Genomic DNA, 20,499 nt, shown 5'->3' with positions numbered 1-20,499 from the left:
AGAGTTTAAATAGCAGTTAGAAGGGTGTCGGCTGACCAGCTGGGTCAGCTGACAAATTCCACTGCTCTCATTGGACCAGCAATTAGGGAGGTCCTGGAAAGGTCCTAGAGTATATATACTGCTGGTTGTTCACTTGCTCTTTGTCTGGCGTGCGATCACATATGTGGGAGCACTCAGACCTGTAGTCAGATCCTTAAGTGTGCCGGGACCAGCTGGAGCTGTAATCCTACACTTAGCTAGATTCTGTTGATAGCTAAAGTACTAGTTTGATTGTGATTATATGTTATGACTTTTGCCTGCTTTGACTATCCTCCTGAACTCTGATCTTGTACCTCGATATTTCTGATACTCTGTTGCCGAACCCCGGCTCGTTCCTTGACTCTGTTTCTGCCTCCTGATTTTGTACCCCGATATATCTGTTACCTCGTTGCTGAACCCTGCCTGTACTTTGACTCCGCCTTTGCCTCCTGATCTTGTACTTTATCTGTCCATGTGTGTACGACCTGGCTTGTCCGACCTCGAGAACCGACCTTACCGTTAGAGGCGGTTCCTCGCTCTGTTAGCGATCCGCCCTCCTGAGGGTCACTTTCAGATATACCTTCCTACTGTCAGTCTGACTCCTCCCGTCTTGGAGAGCTCAGGTCTGCGGAAGGAATCTGTGCAGTACTCCTTGCTGCATTGAGGCCTTGTCCTCTAAGTGTTACTGTTACACCAAACACTACACTCTACTCAGGTGAACAGAGGTTAGTTTGTATATCGGATTATCGGTGAGACTGCAGATCACTTATAATCTGGTATATATCTGTATTTCCGGTGATACTGCAGATCACCGGTAATCAGATACTCTCTGCGCCCACCGATCGTTACACCGGCCTTGGGTTTCACAGCGCCTTGATCGAAACCAGATTTTGGTGCCCCCCCACCCATTCATCTTTTTCACGCATGCGTGTGCAAACACACACACAGGTCCATATGCAATTCACCTTTTCTCCTGAGATATCTCCTAGGAGATCATTTTCATCTTCGCTTTAAAATACAGTAACGTTTCAGCATTTTACAATTGAAAAATTACCTAAAAGTTGGTGAAAAAGTGCTAACAAAATTATTGTTTTTTCTTGCTTATTACCCAGGAGAAAACTCAGGAGAAAAAGTAAATTGCATATGGGCCACTCACTTTTGTTTTAGCAAGAATAAAGAGTAACAGCAACAGTGTATATAGTGATATGAAAAACTATTTGCCCCCTTCCTGATTTCTTATTCTTTTGCATGTTTGTCACACTTAAATGTTTCTGCTCATCAAAAACCGTTAACTATTAGTCAAAGATAACATAATTGAACACAAAATGCAGTTTTAAATGATGGTTTTTATTATTTAGTGAGAAAAAAAACTCCAAACCTACATGGCCCTGTGTGAAAAAGAAATTGCCCCCTGAACCTAATAACTGGTTGGGCCACCCTTAGCAGCAATAACTGCAATCAAGCGTTTGCGATAACTTGCAACGAGTCTTTTACAGCGCTCTGGAGGAATTTTGGCCCACTCATCTTTGCAGAATTGTTGTAATTCAGCTTTATTTGAGGGTTTTCTAGCATGAACCGCCTTTTTAAGGTCATGCCACAACATCTCAAAAGGATTCAGGTCAGGACTTTAACTAGGCCACTCCAAGGTCTTCATTTTGTTTTTCTTCAGCCATTCAGGGGTGGATTTGCTGGTGTGTTTTGGGTCATTGTCCTGCTGCAGCACCCAAGATCGCTTCAGCTTGAGTTGACGAACAGATGGCCGGACATTCTCCGTCAGGATTTTTTGGTAGACAGTAAATTCATGGTTCCATCTATCACAGCAAGCCTTCCAGGTCCTGAAGCAGCAAAACAACCCCAGACCATCACACTACCACCACCATATTTTACTGTTGGTATGATGTTCTTTTGCTGAAATGCTGTGTTACTTCTACGCCAGACGTAACAGTCTCGTCAGTCCACAAGGTATTTTCCCAAATGACTTGGCAATCATTGAGATGTTATTTAGCAAAATTGAGACGAGCCTTAATGTTCTTTTTGCTTAAAAGTGGTTTGCGCCTTGGATATCTGCCATGCAGGCCGTTTTTGACCAGTCTCTTTCTTATGGTGGAGTCGTGAACACTGACCTTAATTGAGGCAAGTGAGGCCTGCAGTTCTTTAGATGTTGTCCTGGGGTCTTTTGTGGCCTCTCGAATGAGTTTTCTCTGCGCTCTTGGGGTAATTTTGGTCAGCCGGCCACTCCTGGGACAGTTCATGTAACGGTTGGGTGCTGCAACTCAGACGTCTGATTATTTGGTGATCTGCAGAATCACCAAATAATGCAGACGCTATACCTGATTATGTGTGATCTGCAGAATCACCAATAATACCAGTATAGCTTCGAGGATGATATGATTGTAGTGCTTGGTGCAACCGTAACTTTAATAGTAGTAAGGCCTTACCAGTGGGGCTGGTACGGCACTATCAATACATCTACTGTACAGCTAAGAACAGACCTTCCCAGAGGGGTGGAGAAGGTGGCAACAGAGAGAATACGAAGAATAGGCTAGTAGTCCTTACCAGGCCAGCTGGCTAGGGACTACTGACGAATATATAACGAGTGCTCATCAGTGGAGCTGATGAGCCTCGGAACCAATCAGGCTAGGCCCCTTCAGAGGTGCTGGCTGGTGCTAGCTGAATTCAAGGCTAGGCCCTTTCAAAGGTGCTTGTGGACACTAGCTGTAAGAGTACTGATAAGTACGGCCAAACCTTACAGAGGGAATGGCTACGTACTATCAGATACGGTAACTGAATAACTTGACTAGACCTTCCCAGCGAAGCTGGCAAGGTGCTATCAGTTACCGAAATTACAATAGAAAACAGTAACTAATAGTTTGACGAGACCTCACCAGAGGGGCTGGTGAGGTACTATCGGTACACTGACCGTGTAATAGAGTACTGTAACTTTAATAGTTTGACGAGACCTCACCAGAGGGGCTGGTGAGGTACTATCGGTACACTGACCGTGTAATAGGGTTCAAGCTCCAGCAAGCTGGAGATACAAATACTGAAGAGACCGAATCTCCCGAGGAACGGGTGATTCAGAGTGTACTGCAGCCGAGTGATCACCCGAGGAGTGGGTGATTCAGACTGTACTGCAGCCTAGAATATACAAACAGTACTGCACTAAAGAATAACTTCACCAGAGGAGCTGGTGAAGCTAGCACCTCACCAGTGGCGAGGGCCCACTGGTGAGTAGAATGGTCAGACAAGCAAGGATCGGCAACAGAGAGGACAGTATCAATACAGAATCGTGAGGCAGAAGAGTAATCGGAAATCAGGCAGAGGTTCAGCATCTATGAGACAGATAGGCAGAAGTACAGAAACAGTAAACGAGATCAGAGTCAGATTATAGCCAAAGTCATACACAGGTAATCACACAATATAATAATTCCTAGTCTAGGTGTGAAGTCCTTGGTTTCAACACCTGGGATCTAGTCTAAGGTCTGAGCGCTAACACAACAAGTATTCACGACAGCAGACAGGGACTGAATGAAGCCCGAAGGCTTAAGAAGCAGAGGGTGACTCCCAGCCACTCCCACCTTGGAATCAGCCAATCCGAGCTGCGGGAGTCACCTCTGACGTCAGCCGAGCGGCAGGTCAGCTGACGTATCTCCTCCGAGCATAAAGGTCCTGTCTACGCGCGCGCCCGCGCGAGACAGCGACCCCACGGACACCTAATGCTTCCGTCCTCGGCGTGCTAAACGCCGGAACGGACGGAGCAGCCAGGGGCACGGAGGCAGCTGCCGTGGCGACGCTGTTTGCCGCAGCTGCCTCCAGCATTGTCACAGTTCATCACTGTTCCATGTTTTTGCCATTTGTGGATAATGGCTCTCACTGTGGTTCGCTGGAGTCCCAAAGCTTTAGAAATGGCTTTATAACCTTTACCAGACTGATAGATCTCAATTACTTTTGTTCTCATTTGTTCCTGAATTCCTTTGGATCTTGGCATGATGTCTAGCTTTTGAGGTGCTTTTGGTCTACTTCTCTGTGTCACATAGCTCATATTTAAGTGATTTCTTGATTGAAACAGGTGTGGCAGTAATCAGGCCTGGGGGTGACTACAGAAATTGAACTCAGGTGTGATAAACCACAATTAAGTTATTTTTTAACAAGGGGGGCAATCACTTTTTCACACAGGGCCATGTAGATTTGGAGTTTTTTTTCTCACTAAATAATAAAAAACCATCATTTAAAACTGCATTTTGTGTTCAATTATGTTATCTTTGACTAATAGTTAACGGTTTTTGATGAGCAGAAACATTTAAGTGTGACAAACATGCAAAAGAATAAGAAACTTCCGGTTCCGGCGCCTACCAGGAAGGGATGCGATAGCGGAGCTCCGCTGAATCAGGCATCACGCAGCAGCAAAAACCATCGGAAGAACCTTGGTATTTACCTCCCCAGACCCCGCCAGCCATTCCTAAGCCACAGAGGAACCCAATGGACCGGTATCTCACTCGGTCCGCAGCGAAGCACGGCGATCGCCAGCCAGGCACACCACGAGGCAAGATGGCGGAGCAGCCCCCACCCGAAGATAACTACGCCACAGATGACTCATCCAGACAAGACTGGGATGAGGACACGGATCGGGAGGAGAGACGAAGTAAGAAATATACAGATAGCCAAAGGCCTCGATCTCTGGCTAAAGAGGTCGCCAAATACTTAATGCCAAATCTGCAACTTATAGTCAAAGAGGCCGTCACTAAATCTCTGTCCTCTCTAACAAAAAAGGTGCAGGAACATGCTTCCAGACTCACTGAAGCAGAGAAAAGGATTTCACAGTGCGAAGACGACATATTTGCAGCCCAAAAGAAGCAGCAAGAAGCTGAGAAACATCACTATATACAACACAACAGAATCGAAGATTTAGAAAACCGTTCCAGAAGGAACAATCTTCGAATCGTGGGCCTGCCGGAACAAATCAAACCAGAGACACTGAAGGAATTCTGCGAACATACTCTCCCGTCCATGTTATCAGTAACAGGGCCCTGCAAGACGGAACGAGCACACAGGGTGGGGCAACCACGGCAAGGCAAGAAGGATACCAGGCCTAGAATGGTGATGGCGAAATTCCTGGACTACACAGACAAAATAAACTTACTACGTGCATACAAGGCAATGAAGGATCCTCCGGAATATGAGGGAGTCAAGGTCAGAATCTTTAATGACTATTCACAAGAAGTTTCTCTCAAACGACAAGCTTTTACCCCTATCTGCTCAACCCTCATACGCAAGAAACTCCAATTTGCCCTGCTATATCCAGCCATCCTGCGCATCACCGACCATGAGGGTCAGATATATATATTCAAAACACCGAGGGAAGGGGAAAATTTTCTGTCAAAAAACCGCCTAGCCATGCAAAGTCCCAGACAGCAATCTCCTCGCTCAGTTCACTCACCGGCGCCTGATGACTAAGGTCGTATATTGAACAATATGCCTGTTTTTAAATTGCCATCTATTTGGAATTATCTTGTTAGAAGTAATCCTCCTAGTAAATAACATGATTTATGTAACTAAGCAAAGCTGCATTAGCGAGATGCCTGATTTTGGTTGTTAGGATGTATATCGCATATTGGTGGGGAAGAAGTGAAGTCATATGAACGTTCTTTAAAAGAGCTCACAATGTTGTTATCTTTCATTGCACCACTATCTGTTATTGGTTTTTGTTAAAGGGGGTTAAAATGGTCACATCGCTTTCTTCTATCGAACAGCCCAGGTGTGGGGGGGTCACTTGGCGGCCGCACACCTTGATGGAAAAACTATTAATAGATACAACTTAATGTAATGCCTATCAAAATATGTTCATGGAATGTCAAAGGACTTAGATCCCCTATAAAGAGAACCCAGATACTACGTCATTTACGAAAGTTACGGGTAGATGTAGCTCTGCTGCAAGAAACACATCTTAAAGGGGAAGAATTTAAATGTATGCGTAAAAACTGGGTGGGACAGTGCATAGGCTCAGATGCAGTAGACAGAAAAGCGGGAGTGCTAATTTTAGTCAATAAACAGCTGCAAGGTAAAGTTGATCTTAAATATGCAGATTCTGCAGGAAGATGTGTGGCGATTGAAATGCGGCTGCCAGGTGACCTACTCACGATCTTTAATATATACGGCCCCAATGCTGATAAACCAAATTTTATGATGCCATGCAACAGTTACTTCTCAAAGAGGACCTAGATAATCTAATTATTGGCGGAGACTGGAATGAGGTTATTGACAAAGCAGAAGACACAAAAGTGGAAAGGGGAGATGCGGGGAGGCATAGAAACAGAACATCTTTATTAGCAGATCTTACCAACTCACTGCATCTTACAGATACGTGGAGATTTCTCCACCCCTACGACAGAGAATTCTCTTTCTACTCTAAACCGCATCTCTCATTCTCACGCATAGACAATATTCTGGTAGGCAACAAAATGACCCAAGATTAATATCTTCAAATATACATGACATCTTGATCTCAGATCATGCTCCCATAGAAATAGAAATTTTAGACCAAATTCCCCGAGGTTCAGATATTATCTGGAGATTCCCGTCCTACTTGCATGGAGATGACAGTTTCACCCAATCATTACAGGGATGGTGGCTTGAATACTACCATGACAATAAAGCACACATCGATGACCCAAACCTTTTCTGGGATACCGCTAAGGCAGTACTGAGAGGTAGAATAATGGCGTACACAGCAACCAAAAAGAAAAAATGAATAGTGCATACATAGAAGCAATTAAAAAGGTGAGGCAGGCATATCAAACATATTGGATATGAAAAACAAAAATTTGCTTTCCTAAAACAGAAAGAATTTGCGATAATTCAGGTTGGAGTGAGCTCGAGATGTCTCCCAGGCACCACTGCTGAATATATGCAAATTAACATATTGGATATCTGACAACAATGAAACTCGTAATGAGTGGATAAAATGTAAAGCAGACGTAGATAAATGGCTAAAAATGCGTGAAATACAAACGCAGCCCAACGTACGCCAATATTTTTTAAATATGGCAACAAGTCTGGCAAATTGCTAGCCAAAATTTCCAAGGGCTTCTATGCACCTGAACCAATCCTGAAGATCAAAAACTCGCAAGGCAACATAATAAATCATCCTAAGGAGATATCCGATATATTTGCTAATTTTTATAAAACACTATATACCCAACCTCCCACAGAGGTAGAATCTAAAGCACATGAATGGCTTAACAAAGCCAATCTAACTAAAATAGCCCCAGAAGATCTGGAATCACTAAACTCAAACATCTCCCCCGAAGAAATTATAACCACTATTACTACCCTCTCAAACCATAAAGCTCCAGGCCCAGACGGCCTGTCAGCAGAATTCTATAAAAGCCTTAAAAGTGAAACTGCCCCCATACTTGCAAAACTTTTTAACAACATTTTGCAGGGAAATTCCATCCTACACTCTGGAAATGAAGCGCATATAAAAGTATTATTGAAAAAAGGCAAGGATCCACTGTCACCCGAGTCATACAGGCCAATCTCACTGATAAATCAGGATATCAAAATTCTCACCAAGCTAATGGCCAATAGGCTAGCTCTCATACTGCCTAAACTCATTAATTCCACCCAAACAGGTTTTATTAAGAGCAGATCTGCAATTGCAAATATCAGAAAGGTATTGGCCATATTAGAACAGGTTAAAGCATACCCGGTTACGTATCAACAATCTGCAATACTGGCGTTGGACGCAGAAAAAGCGTTTGACGCAGTCAATTGGAGGTGGATGATACTGACACTACACCAAATGGGATTTTCAGGTTCATTTTTTAACCTGATTCATTCTCTCTATCATTCCCCCAAAGCTAGAATACACCTTCCCGGATTTCTCTCTGCTCCCCTGACGATCCACAGGGGAACCAGACAAGGCTGCCCCCTATCCCCACTATTGTTTAATATCGCCCTAGAGCCATTGGCCAGGCTCCTACTACAAGCCAATAAGGGTATCCTAATCAATAATCACCCAACTCGTCAAGCCCTTTTTGCTGACGACATTTTATTATTCATGCAAGATCCAGCCCAACAACTCCCAACTATTTTGCAATTAATCACAGAAATAGGTTCTCTCTCGGGGTTTAAAGTCAATCACTCCAAAAGTGAACTGATGTATCTCTCACCAAAAGCCACCATCCCTGCTACCCAAGATTGGGGAATAAAAATTACATCTGGCCCGATCACCTACCTAGGCGTCAAAATCAACCCGGACCCCCACTCCCTTTACCACTTAAACATCAAACCGCTAGTAGAAAAAGTGATTTCCCAACTAAAAACCTGGGCTAATCTACCACTGAACCTCATGGGAAGGGCAGCTCTCATAAAAATGGTAAGCTTTGGTAGGTTACTTTATCTGATGCAGGTCCTCCCAATGCTATTCAGACACTTGGAGATCCAACAATTAAATAAAGCATTCTCGCGTTTTCTATGGAGAAATAAAAAACCGATAATTTCGCTAGCCAAGCTATCTCTACCCAAAGAGATGGGAGGCATTAGTTTACCAGACATCAGGCGATATAATCTAGCATGTATTACCAGACATATTAGAGACTGGATGTTTCAGACCTCCATTTTTTCTAACTATCCTTTAGAAGCTACCATAGCGGAACCCTGGTCTCTTACAGGATTGATGCAGACAGCTGGGCCACCATGCCCCCTCGCCTCAAACACAACATATTATTCAGAGATACAGTCATAACCTGGAGAGAAATACGAAAAATTTACAAAATGCCCTGGAGGATCTCCAAGTACCTGACATTCTGGGGCAGCCCGGGGTTCCAGCCGGGCATGCAACATGCGGGATTTATTAAATGGGAGGAAAAGGGTTTAAGTCGCTTGGGCCAGCTATTAAATCTAGACACACATAAATGGAGACCCTTTACTGATGTCAGGGAAACTCATAACATAACAAGCCACGATTTTCTTAATTATGCTCAGATAAAATCATATGTCAACACCCAAATACATAACATCTCTGCTATAGCCACAATTACACCGTTTGATATATTCATTAAGGCCTCCGGAGACAATGCTTCTCTTTCAACAACCCATAAAACCCTGCTACAAGTGAAAGGAAAGAAACTGGCTTCATCTTGCTTTAAAGGCTGGTTACAGCATTTCCAAGAAGCACAACTACAAGAAGAGATACTTGAGGGACTAATCCGCATCCGCAAACTTATACCTAGTGAAATCTGGAGAGAATCTCACTTCTTATTCATCCACTATGCAAAATATGCATTTAATATGCACTACCAGAATCCACCACCAGGCTATGAAACGAGATGCCCTAAGTGTCACCAACCACAAGCAGGTTTATTTCACTGCATCTGGACCTGCCCAAAGATTGATCAATACTGGACAAAAGTGTTTCAATTCATAAATAAAATCTGCAAAAAAACCCTGGTAAGACTCCTCTACTTGCCTTGTTCAATATCACCCCGCAACAATCCAACCCGTCAGACCATAAAAAACTGCCAAATGATCTAGCACATATAATGCTATGTGCTGCTCGGAAAACTATATACAATCGCTGGATATACTCAACTGCTCCATCTGTCTGGGACTTAAAATCAGAACTTACAAACCTACTAGCCATGGACAAAATTGAGGCTCTCCTTCATAAAGAAAAAAGCTCAGCAAAGTTCTTCAAGCGATGGAAACTGTTCATCATAGACACTTTCACAAAGACTGAAATTAATAATCTAATGGAACCTTTTAAATACACTTCCTGGTACGCAACTGAAGACCTCCACGGCACACTGGGTCGACTAGCCTTATCTCACGCTCACTCATAACCTTACAAAAATGCTACACAGGACACTCACAACTGGAGTTGATTGGTCGGTTGATTGACTGATCGGGTGATTCACCAATCGGTTAATCCAACTTTACCTTTCGAGCCATTCTTATGAGGTAGAAAGCGATGTGACTGGGGAGGGAGGGAAAGGGATTGGGACTCAGGGGGGAGGGGACAAGGGTATAGTTCCTTTAGAGTTTCTAATCGTTTGGTCTCTAGATAATCATACAAGTGAAAATAGCCAAATAGCACTAAGTTTTATCCCTGCAAGCTGATCTTACTATACACTGTATGTAACAGTTATCTTGACATGCAATATTTTGTTATATACCTAAAAATTCAATAAAAATATATTGAAAAAAAAAAAAGAATAAGAAATCAGGAGGGGGGCAAATAGTTTTTCACATCACTGTATAGGCAGATCCCCCTCCTTAGTGTACACAGACAGATCCCCCTTTAGTATGTATAGGCAGATTCCCCCTTTAGTGTATATAGGCAAATCCCCCTTTAGTGTATATAGCCCCCCTTTCCCAGAAGTTCGGTTCGCCCCATAATGCTCCATTAGGGTCAACGTTGACCCTCTACTTCACAGTCAGCAGGCACATTGTAGCCAATTAGGCTACACTCTCTCCTGAAGCCACTCCTCCCCTTATATAAGGCAGGCTCCGCCGGCCATTACACTCACTCGTGTGCCTGCAATAGTGAGAGAAGGGACAGTTGCTGGCAGACCCTCATAGGGAAAGAGTAGTTAAGCTGTTATAGGCTTCTTAGCTTGCTCCTGGCTGATTCTTATTGCTAAAATAGCACCCCACAACAGCTCTTTTGAGAGCTAATCTTGTTCTTGTGATCTATTTTTTTTTCTGTGTGTCACTCACTGACACTTGTGTTGCATAGACAGCCTTGCTAATTCATACTGTGTGTGTGCCACTGCCAGGCCCAGCACATTCAGTGACTACCTGTGTCAGCTGCACATTGTAATACCCATTACTGCACTTGTGTTGCATAGATAGCTTTTGCAATTCATACTGTGTGTGTGCCACTGCCCGGCCCAGCACATTCAGTGACTACCTGTGTGTGTGATAGGCAGCTGCAGATTGTAATACCCATTACTGCATATACCTAGCTGTTGTGTTGAGTGAACCCACCTCATCACTGCATATACCTACCTTTTGTGTTCAGTGAACCCACCTCATCACATCATATACCTAGCTGTTGTGTTCAGTGAACCCACCTCATCACTGCATATACTTACCTAGCTGTTGTGTTCAGTGAACCCACCTCATCACTGCATATACCTACCTGTTGTGTTGAGTGAACCCACCTCATCACTGCATATACCTACCTGTTGTGTTCAGTGAACCCACCTCATCACTGCATATACCTACCTGTTGTGTTGAGTGAACCCACCTCATCACTGCATATACGTACCTGTTGTGTTGAGTGCACCCACCTCATCACTGCATATAACTACCTGTTGTGTTCAGTGCACCCACCTACCTACCTGAGTGCACACAGTGTGATATACCACTCCGTGCATACCTGTTAACTGCACCTGTGTGACAGCACATTGTATTAGTCAAGTCAGTGCATACCTTTCACTTCATCCCCCCCGATATGGACAAAACAGACAAAACAGGTAGAGGAAGAGGTAGAGGAAGACCCAGTGGAAGGCCACCCAGCACTGGCAGGTGTGTGCGAGGTTGTGTTGATGTGATTTCATGCGGCCCTGGCCCAAAGTACAGTGCTCAGAAGAAGGCACGTGCCATCAACTCCCAAGATTGTCAGGACGTGGCTGACTATTTAACACAGAACACCTCATCTCCTGCAGCCACCAGCGCTACTACAAGCACCACATCTGCTGCATTTGACACTTTGCAGGAGTTATTTGGTGGTGAAATCACTGATTCCCAGCCACTACTGCAACAACAAGATGAAGGCGCTAAGCAAGTTACACCACCTCATATGTGTGAGTTAGGTGACACTATGGACGTAACGTGTGAGGAGGAGGATGATGAAGTACCTGCTGTTGGTGCAGTTTTGGAGGTGTCTGAGGCAAGCAAAGCTGGGCAGGATGATTATGATGATACGGATCCCACATGGGTTCTGAAGAGACAAGATGACCAAGGGGACAGTTCAGAGGGGGAGTCAGAGAGGAGTAGGAGGAGACGAGTTGCTGAAAGAAGCAAGGGGAGCTTGTTGTCAGAAACAGCTGGTGGCAGTGTCCGGCGCTATGTATCGCCACCTATGTACAGCCAGCCAACATGCCCTTCAACGTCAGCTGCTGACGCCCCAGGGGGGCTCAGCGGTTTGGACATTTTTTAGTGTGTCTGCCTCAGATTGGAGCAAAGCCATCTGTTCTCTCTGCCTCCAAAAATTGAGCCGTGGAAAGGCCAACACTCACGTAGGGACAAGTGCCTTACGAAGGCACCTGGAGAAAAGGCATAAACTGCAATGGGAAGAGCACCAGAGGAAAAGCAGCACACAAAAGAAAAGCCACCCTCCTTCTCCTCTTCCTCCTTCAGGTGCAGCGTCTTCAGCCACTTTCTCCCTTGCACCTTCACAGCCATCCTCCTCCACTCCGCCTCTGACCTTGAGCGGTTCCTGCTCCTCTGCCCACAGCAGCCAGGTTCCGTGAAGGAAATCTTTGAGCGGAAGAATCCAATTTCTGCCAGTCACCCCCTTGCCCGGCATCTGACAGCTGGTGTGGCGGAACTGTTAGCTCGCCAGCTGTTACCATACAAGCTGGTGGACTCAGAGGCCTTCCATAAATTTGTGGCCATTGGGACACCGCAGTGGAGGATGCCAGGCTGCAATTATTTCTCTAAAAAGGCGATACCCAAACTGCACCGTAAGGTGGAGAGGCAAGTGGTGTCATCTCTGGCACACAGCGTTGGGTCAAGGGTCCACCTGACCATGGATGCCTGGTCTGCCAAGCACGGGCAGGGCCGCTACATTACTTACACAGCCCATTGGGTCAACCTGGTGACCAATGGCAAGCAGGGAGTACGTGGCTGTGCAGCAGACCAACTTGTGACACCTCCACGGCTTGCAGGCAGGCCTCCTGCCACCTCCTCTCCGCCTGCTACATCCTCTTCGCTGTCATCATCCTCCTCCTTAGCTGGTGCCGTGATCTCCTCTCCAGCTACACAGCCTTATCTCCCCAGGTCCTATGTTGCATGCCTGGTACGACGGTGTCACGCTGTCTTAGACATGTCTTGCCTCAAAGCAGAGAGTCACACTGGAGCAGCTCTCCTGGCTGCTCTGAACAAACAGGTGGATCACTGGCTGACCCCGCACTAGCTGGAGATCGGCAACGTGGTGTGTGACAACAGCAGCAATCTCCTTTCTGCTTTGAATTTGGGAAAGCTGACACGTACCCTGCATGGCACATGTGCTGAATCTAGTCATTCAAAGATTTGTGTCAAAGTACCCAGGCTTAGAGGACGTCCTGAAGCAGGCCAGGAAGTTGTGTGGGCATTTCAGGCGGTCTTACATGGCCATGGCACGCTTTGCGGACATTCAGCGGAGAAATAACTTGCCGGTGAGACGCTTGATATGTGAAAGCCCAACTCGCTGGATTTCGACCCTGCTCATGTTCTCTCACCTGCTAGAACAGGAGAAAGCCGTCACCCAGTACCTCTACAATTTCAGTAGAAGGACACAATCTGGGGAGATGGGGATGTTGTGGCCCAACAACTGGACACTGATGCGAAATGCATGCAGGCTCATGCAGCCGTTTGAGGAGGTGACCAACCTGGTGAGTCGCAGTGAAGGCACCATCAGCAACTTGATCCCCTACGCTTACTTCCTGGAGCGTGCCGTGCGTAGAGTGGTGGATCAAGCTGTGGAGGAGTGTGAAGAGGAACAGTTATGGCAGGAACAGTTGTGGGAGCAATTTACATCAGAACCAGATGTTTCCTCAACACCTGCGGCAGCACAGAGGCGGGAGGACGACGAAGAGTCGTGTGGGGAAGAGGAGTCAGACTTGGATGATGAGGAATGTGTTTCTGTGGAGGAGGAGGAGGCAGCGGCAGAAGAACAACTGCAACAGGCGTCGCAGGGGGCTTGGGCTGCTCAACGTCCCCGTGGTATTGTTCGTGGCTGGGGGGAGGAGGAGGAGGACTTACCTGACATCACTGAGGAAGAGCAGGAGGAGATGGATAGTACGTCTGGATCCAACTTTGTGCAGAATCAGAATCGTTTATTTCGCCAAGCATGACTGGGTCATGCCCGGAATTATTTTTGGCACAATACATATAGCCCAGGGAGAGACATAGATGGAAAGAGACATAAATAGATAGCAACGACAGCAAAGGCATCAAGTATACATTACATTACAACATTGCAATATAACAAAAATATGCATCACAGTCCCCAGTGCGACCTGAGGTGTCTGGCAGGTAGTCTTATGGGCCAGTTGGTCCAGTCAGCTGATCAGCCGTCTCATGGCCGGCCCCGCAGTCTGTTGGGGCCTGAATTGACGGTAATATGTGGAGAGAATTTAGGAGGTTGACCGCTGAGGGGAAGAAAGAATTCCTATGTCTCGCGGTTTTTGTGTAGATGGCCCGTAGCCTCCGGCCCAGTGGCAGCCGGCTGAAGTAGCAGTGGCCTGGGTGTGAGGGATCGTTGGCAATCTTCAGCGCCCTGGATTTCAGCCTTTTGTTGTGTAATAGGGCAAGTGAGGGGAGGGGGCACCCAATGATCCTCTCCGCCGACCTGATGACCCGCTGTAGTATATCCTTGTCGCTGATGGTGGCGCTGGCATACCAGACCAGGATGGAAGAGCAGAAGATCGACTCGATAGTGGCGGAGTAGAAGCTGGTTAGAATTACTTGAGTCATGCCGAACTTTCTCAGCTGACGGAGGAAGTAAAGTCTCTGCTGGGCTTTCCGTTGGGTGGCAGTGATGTTGGGCTTCCAGCTTAGGTCACTGGAGATGGTAGTACTCAGGAGCCGGGCAAAGGGCACCCTGGCTACCTCAGTGTCGTCAATATAAATTGGAGGTGGGGTGTGAGCAGACTTCCTGAAGTCAATAATTAGTTCAACTGTTTTTGCGATGTTCAGCACCAGCCTGTTCTCCTTGCTCCAACTGCAGATTCTCTCCACCTGCTGACGATACTCCTGGACATTATCCTTGGTGACCAGGCCAATGATGGTGGTGTCATCAGCAAACTTGATGACCTTGACAGAGTCTGCCTCAGATCTGCAACTGTTCGTGTAGAGGGAGAACAGCAGTGGTGACAGGACGCAGCCCTGAGGAGCACCTGTGTTCGTGGTTGCAGCTTGGGAGTAGATATTGCCAAGTCTGACGACTTGGGACCTGTTAGTGAGAAAGTCCGTGATCCAGAGTTGTAGGCTTGGGTGGACTTCAAGTGCAGCCAGGTCCCGTTGGAGAATGCGTGGGCAGATGGTATTGAAGGCCGAGCTGAAGTCCAAGAGTAGTATCCTAGCGTACGTGTCTGGCCTGTCAAGGTGGTCATTGATGAGTTCCAGACAGATGTTGATTGTATCATCGGTGGACCTGTTCGCCCTGTAGGCAAACTGGTAGGGGTCTAGATGAGGCGAAGTGGAGAGCTTAAGGTGGGCTAGGACCGCCCGCTCCATGGTTTTCATGATGACGGACGTCAGGGCCACGGGCCTAAAGTTGTTAAGTTCGGAGACCCCTTGTTTCTTGGGGACAGGTATGATGGTAGACCTCTTGAAACATGCGGGGACCTTGCCTACCTCTAGGGACTTGGTGAATATGGCGGAGAGGATGGGAGCAAGTTGCTGACAGCCGGTTTTTAGGCAGGCTGGAGATACTCCGTCGGGGCCGGAGGCTTTCCTGGCATTTAGTGTTGATAGGAGGCGCATGACCTCAGCCTCACTCACCACCGAGGGAGAGGGCAGGCTACGGATGTTTGCAGGGCACAGAGGGGGGGGAGCCATTGCCAGGTTTCCCTCCGGTGTTTCCTGGTTCTCGAACCTGCAGTAGAATCTGCTGAGTTCTTCCGCTAGTGTCAGGCTGGGTGTTGCATGCTGGGGTTGGGGCTTGTAGTTAGTGGCGGTCTTCAGTCCCTTCCATACAGCTCGTGAGTTGTTTGAGCATAGGTTGATTCTTATTCTCTCAGCGTACTCTTTTTTGGCAGCTCTCAGCTCCCGATTAAGGTCATTTCTTGCCCTTCTGTAGTCCTCCTGATTCCCGGACTTGTGTGCAGCCTCCTTGCGTCTCCGCAGTTGGCGTAGCTTGTTGGTGAACCACGGCTTGTTGTTCGGATACACCTTGAAGGATTTTGTTGGTACACACGAGTCCTCGCAGAAACTGATGTATGAGGCAATGTTATCCGCCCATTCGTCTAGGTTTGGCGTTTCCAGGGACTTCCAGTCAGTGCATTCAAAACAGGCTTGAAGTTTCAGTTTGGCCTCGTCTGACCACACCTTGGTGGACTTGACGATCGGTTTAGCTGATTCTAGGCGCCTCCTGTAGGTAGGGATAAGATGGATGAGACAGTGATCGGAGGAGCCAAGGGCTGCCCGTGGGACTGCTTTGTATGCCTTCTTCAATGCCATGTAGCAGTGGTCGAGGGTACTTCGGCCCCTGGTGGGACAGGCTACGTGCTGATGATAGCGTGGCATCTCCTGGCGCAGGTTGGCCTTGTTAAAGTCGCCCGCTACGATGAACAGTGAGTCTGGAAGGGATATCTCCCACTGCGAGATGGTCTCGCTTAGGACCAGTAGAGCAGATTTGACGTCAGCATCGGGGGGATGTACACTCCAGCAAGGACGTAGGAGGAAAACTCCCGTGGTGAGTATGGCGGCCTACAGTTGATTAGTAGTAGCTCCAAGTCCGGAGAACACTTCCTATCGAGTATCGTGGGGTAGGGCACCATGAGGAGCTAATGTAAAAGCAGATGCCACCCCCTCTTTTATTCCCTGAGAGGACAGGGTCCCTGTCTGCTCGGATGATGCTGAAGCCTGGGAGAAGGAGGGCGTTCTTGGGGATGTCCTCATGTAGCCATGTCTCCGTGAAGCAGAGGGCCGGAGTGTTACTGCTGAGGTCTCTCCTGTCGCAGAGGAGGCACAGCTCGTCCATTTTGTTAGGGAGGGATTGGACATTTGCCAGGAGGACTGAGGGGATGGCTGAACGTAGGCCTTTCTTCCATAGCCTCACCCGGGCTCCAGCCCGGCATGCTCTTCGCCGCTGACCAGACCGGAGTCTCAGGGCTGGATCCAGGACTTGCTGAATGTGGTCCCAGACTAGACTAGTCAGAAGCCTGGCTTCAGGGGGTGGGGGCCACGTGGTTCCCACCCTAGAAGCTGTTCCCTGGTATAGGTGGTACAAGTGGCGGTGAGCGGCATGGGCAGGCTATGGCTGCCGGCGCGAGGGACGGTAGGGGGCCAGCGGGGGGTGGAGGAGCATGGCATTCTCGTGCCTTCAGTTCGCTTCGGCAAGGGTGCATACAGACTAGTCGCCAGTTCGCAGCAGCACCCCAAAAGTCCAGCATGGCTCTCGCACAGAGGTCGTGGGGCAGGCTTGGCCTAGGGATTGGCAGGGCTGGGCCCTGGACTGCCCGGTCGGAAGGGGCAGAAGAGCAGGGCCGCTGTGGATCAGCAGGAGTGGGCAGCAGGATAGGCCCAGGGACTGTCAGGATAGGCCCAGGGACTGGCAGGTTTGGAGGGCAGAGGAGCAGGACCACTGTGGGTCAGCAGGAGTGAACGCAGGCTAGGCACAGGCAGGATTGGCCCAGCAGGGTTGGAGGGCAGAGAAGCAGCAAAGCAGGACAGGGCAGAGAACAGCGAAGCAGGGCAGCTGAGGGTCAGCAGGCAAGCAGGCAGGCTCACAGACAGGCATGGTAGGAGGCATCAAAGGGAGAGGTCTTACCCCTGTTGAGTGCAGTCTGAAAAACTGGTGCCATGTGGGTTCGGCTGCTTCTTTGTCCTGCCGCAGCTGCAGTAACCAGGCTCCGGGGTTCCAAACGTTGGCAGGCTTTCAGAAGGAGCAGCCTTGGGGTTGGCTGTAGCGTGCTGCAGGCCACGTGGAGGGGCCTAGCTGTCCAGAGTGGTCTCGGGCAGCGGCCCGCAGTGGCGGAGTATGGCTGCCCGCTGTGGATTTTTTCCACTGGCTGCCAGCTGTGGATGCTTCAGCTGGCTTCCGATGTGGCCACAGGGTGGTCCCGGTCCCTGGTGGTGCTGCCGATGCTGTCCTTGCGGGGGAGGAGGACCTGGCAATGATCGGTAGGTGCCGGCTCCCTAGAGCTGCCGGCGGCCTCCCCACGTGCACTGGTACCGGGAGCCTGGAGGATGGGGGCTGCAGGAGAGAGGATCTGTCCCGTGGGTCTGTTCTAGGGCTTCCGGCAACCTCCCCACGTGCGGACTGGTACCGGGAGCTGGAGGATGGAGGCTCCGGGAGAGAGGATCCATCCTGCTGGTCTGTCCGGGCCTGTCTGTGGGTGGCCGGAGATGCGTCTGACTGCGGCAGGCTGTGGGTGGCCGGAGATGTCTGACGGCGTCGGGCTGTGGATGGCCGGAGATGATTCTGACGGCGGCGGGCTACGTGCACCAGGAGGGGAGTCCTACGGCCAGCATCCGGGGGATGATCTTGCTGGCGGCCTCAGCACGTGCGCCTGATTACGGGAGCCGCAGGATGGAGGCTCCGGGAGAGAGGATCCTTCTCGCAGGTCTGTCCGGGCTTGTCTGTGGGTGGCCGGAGAAGTGACTGGTGGCGGGCGGGCTGCAGGTGCCAGGAGAGGACTCCAGCATCCAGGGGATGCTCTTCTCGTCAGCGGGATCCAAGCAAGAGCTTGTAGGTAAGCGGGGTCCACCCGGGGCAGAGCCTAGCCACTTGTACTCCAAAAACTGTGGCAGCAACAGTATAACACACTAAACTAGTCTAAACTAAAATAAACTAAAAACCAAACTAAAAAGTAAAACTAAAAGTAAAAACTGAGCTAAAGTAGCAGAAAAATTGTAGAGCTATGCGCCGTGGCAGCTGATCCAGCGCCATCTTGATCTTGCAGTAGGGATTTGAATGCTAGCAGATGGCGTCTTTCATGCTGTCCAGTTTGTTGAGGGACCTCCGTATAAAAAAACTCAAGGGGAGTGAGCTGTACTGGGTGGCCACGCTACTAGACCCTCGGTATAGGCACAAAGTGGCGGACATGTTACCAAGTCACCTGAAGGCAGAAAGGATGCAGCACATGCAGAACAAGCTGGAAAGTATGCTTTACAATGCGTATATAAGGGTGATGTCACAGCACAACTCCATAAAGGTGCCACTGCCAGTAATCCTTCTCCCATGTCCACGCAGGCAAGGAAAGGACGCTGCAGCGATCTCATGGTGATGTCGGACATGCGGACATTCTTTAGTCCAACGCCTCGCCTTAGCGCTTCCGGATCCACCCTCCACCAACGCCTGGACCGGCAGGTAGCTGGCTACCTGGCCTTAAGTGTGGATGTAGGCACTGTGAGCAGCGATGATGAACCCTTGGACTACTTGGTGCGCAGGCTTGACCTGTGGCCAGAGCTGTCCCAATTTGCCATCTAACTTCTGTCTTGCCCTGCCTCAAGCGTACTGTCAGAAAGGACCTTCAGCGCAGCTGGAGGCATTGTCACTGAGAAGAGAAGTCGCCTAAGTCACAAAAGTGTTCAGTACCTCACCTTTATCAAAATGAATGAGGCATGGATCCCGGAGGGCTACTGCCCGCCCAAAGACTAATTCAGTCTCCACACACAGCATCTCTGCCTGCAGGCCACTTGCCTTCTCCGCCACCACCAACAGGGTCCAAGACTCCAGGCGGATTCCTGAATTTTTAAGGCCGCTGCTAGCAGCGGCCGCTATACTAATTTTTCTGGTGCATGTACATGCCTGCCTAATTTACAACAAAACAAAAGGCATGTACATGTTCCCATTCCCCTTCGTGATCATTACCTTGCCGCGGTGAAGGGGCTTGCGCATCACCATGGTCGTTTCTTGGGCCATGCGGCCCGTGCAGGCGCCCTGAGCGCTGAAGAAGGGGGGGCGCTTTAATGGAGGGGGAAGTCAGCTGCGGGGAGGGCAGCCCGACCTCTCCCTCCCTTCCTCTCCAGGCCGCCTTCCTGCTCCCCCCTCCGATGCAGAGCGCAGCAGCCAGCAGGGAAGCGCTAATAGTAACAACTCACCTCCCAGGTTCCAATCGCTGGTCACTAGCTGTAGCCGCTGGTCTCCTCCTCTGCACACACGCTGATACACACGCTGCTTCCGGCTAAACAGGAAGCAGCGTGGGTATCAGCGTGTATGCAGAGAGAAGACCAGCGGCTAGTGACCGGCGATTGGAACCAGGGAGGTGAGTTGTTACTATTAGTGCTTCCCTGCTGGCTGCTGCGCTCTGCATCGGAGGGGGGAGCAGGAGGGCGGCCCGAAGAGGAAGAGAGGGAGAGGTCGGGCTTCCCTCCCCGCGGCTGACTTCCCCCTCTATTATTGGGGGGGGTACCTACCCACCCTGGGGTGCAGCTACCTATCTAACCTATACTGGGGGGGCACCTACCTAATTAACCTATACTGGGGGCACCTACCTAATAAACCTATACTGGGGGGCACCTACCTAATCTAATTTATACTGGGGGGCACCTACCTAATCTAACCTATACTGGGGGGAGCTACCTATCTAACCTATACTGGGG

The sequence above is a fragment of the Hyperolius riggenbachi genome, chromosome 7, assembly GCF_040937935.1.
Source record: "Hyperolius riggenbachi isolate aHypRig1 chromosome 7, aHypRig1.pri, whole genome shotgun sequence".
In the NCBI taxonomy this organism is placed as follows: domain Eukaryota; kingdom Metazoa; phylum Chordata; class Amphibia; order Anura; family Hyperoliidae; genus Hyperolius; species Hyperolius riggenbachi.
Note: the sequence above shows the minus strand (reverse complement) of the source record.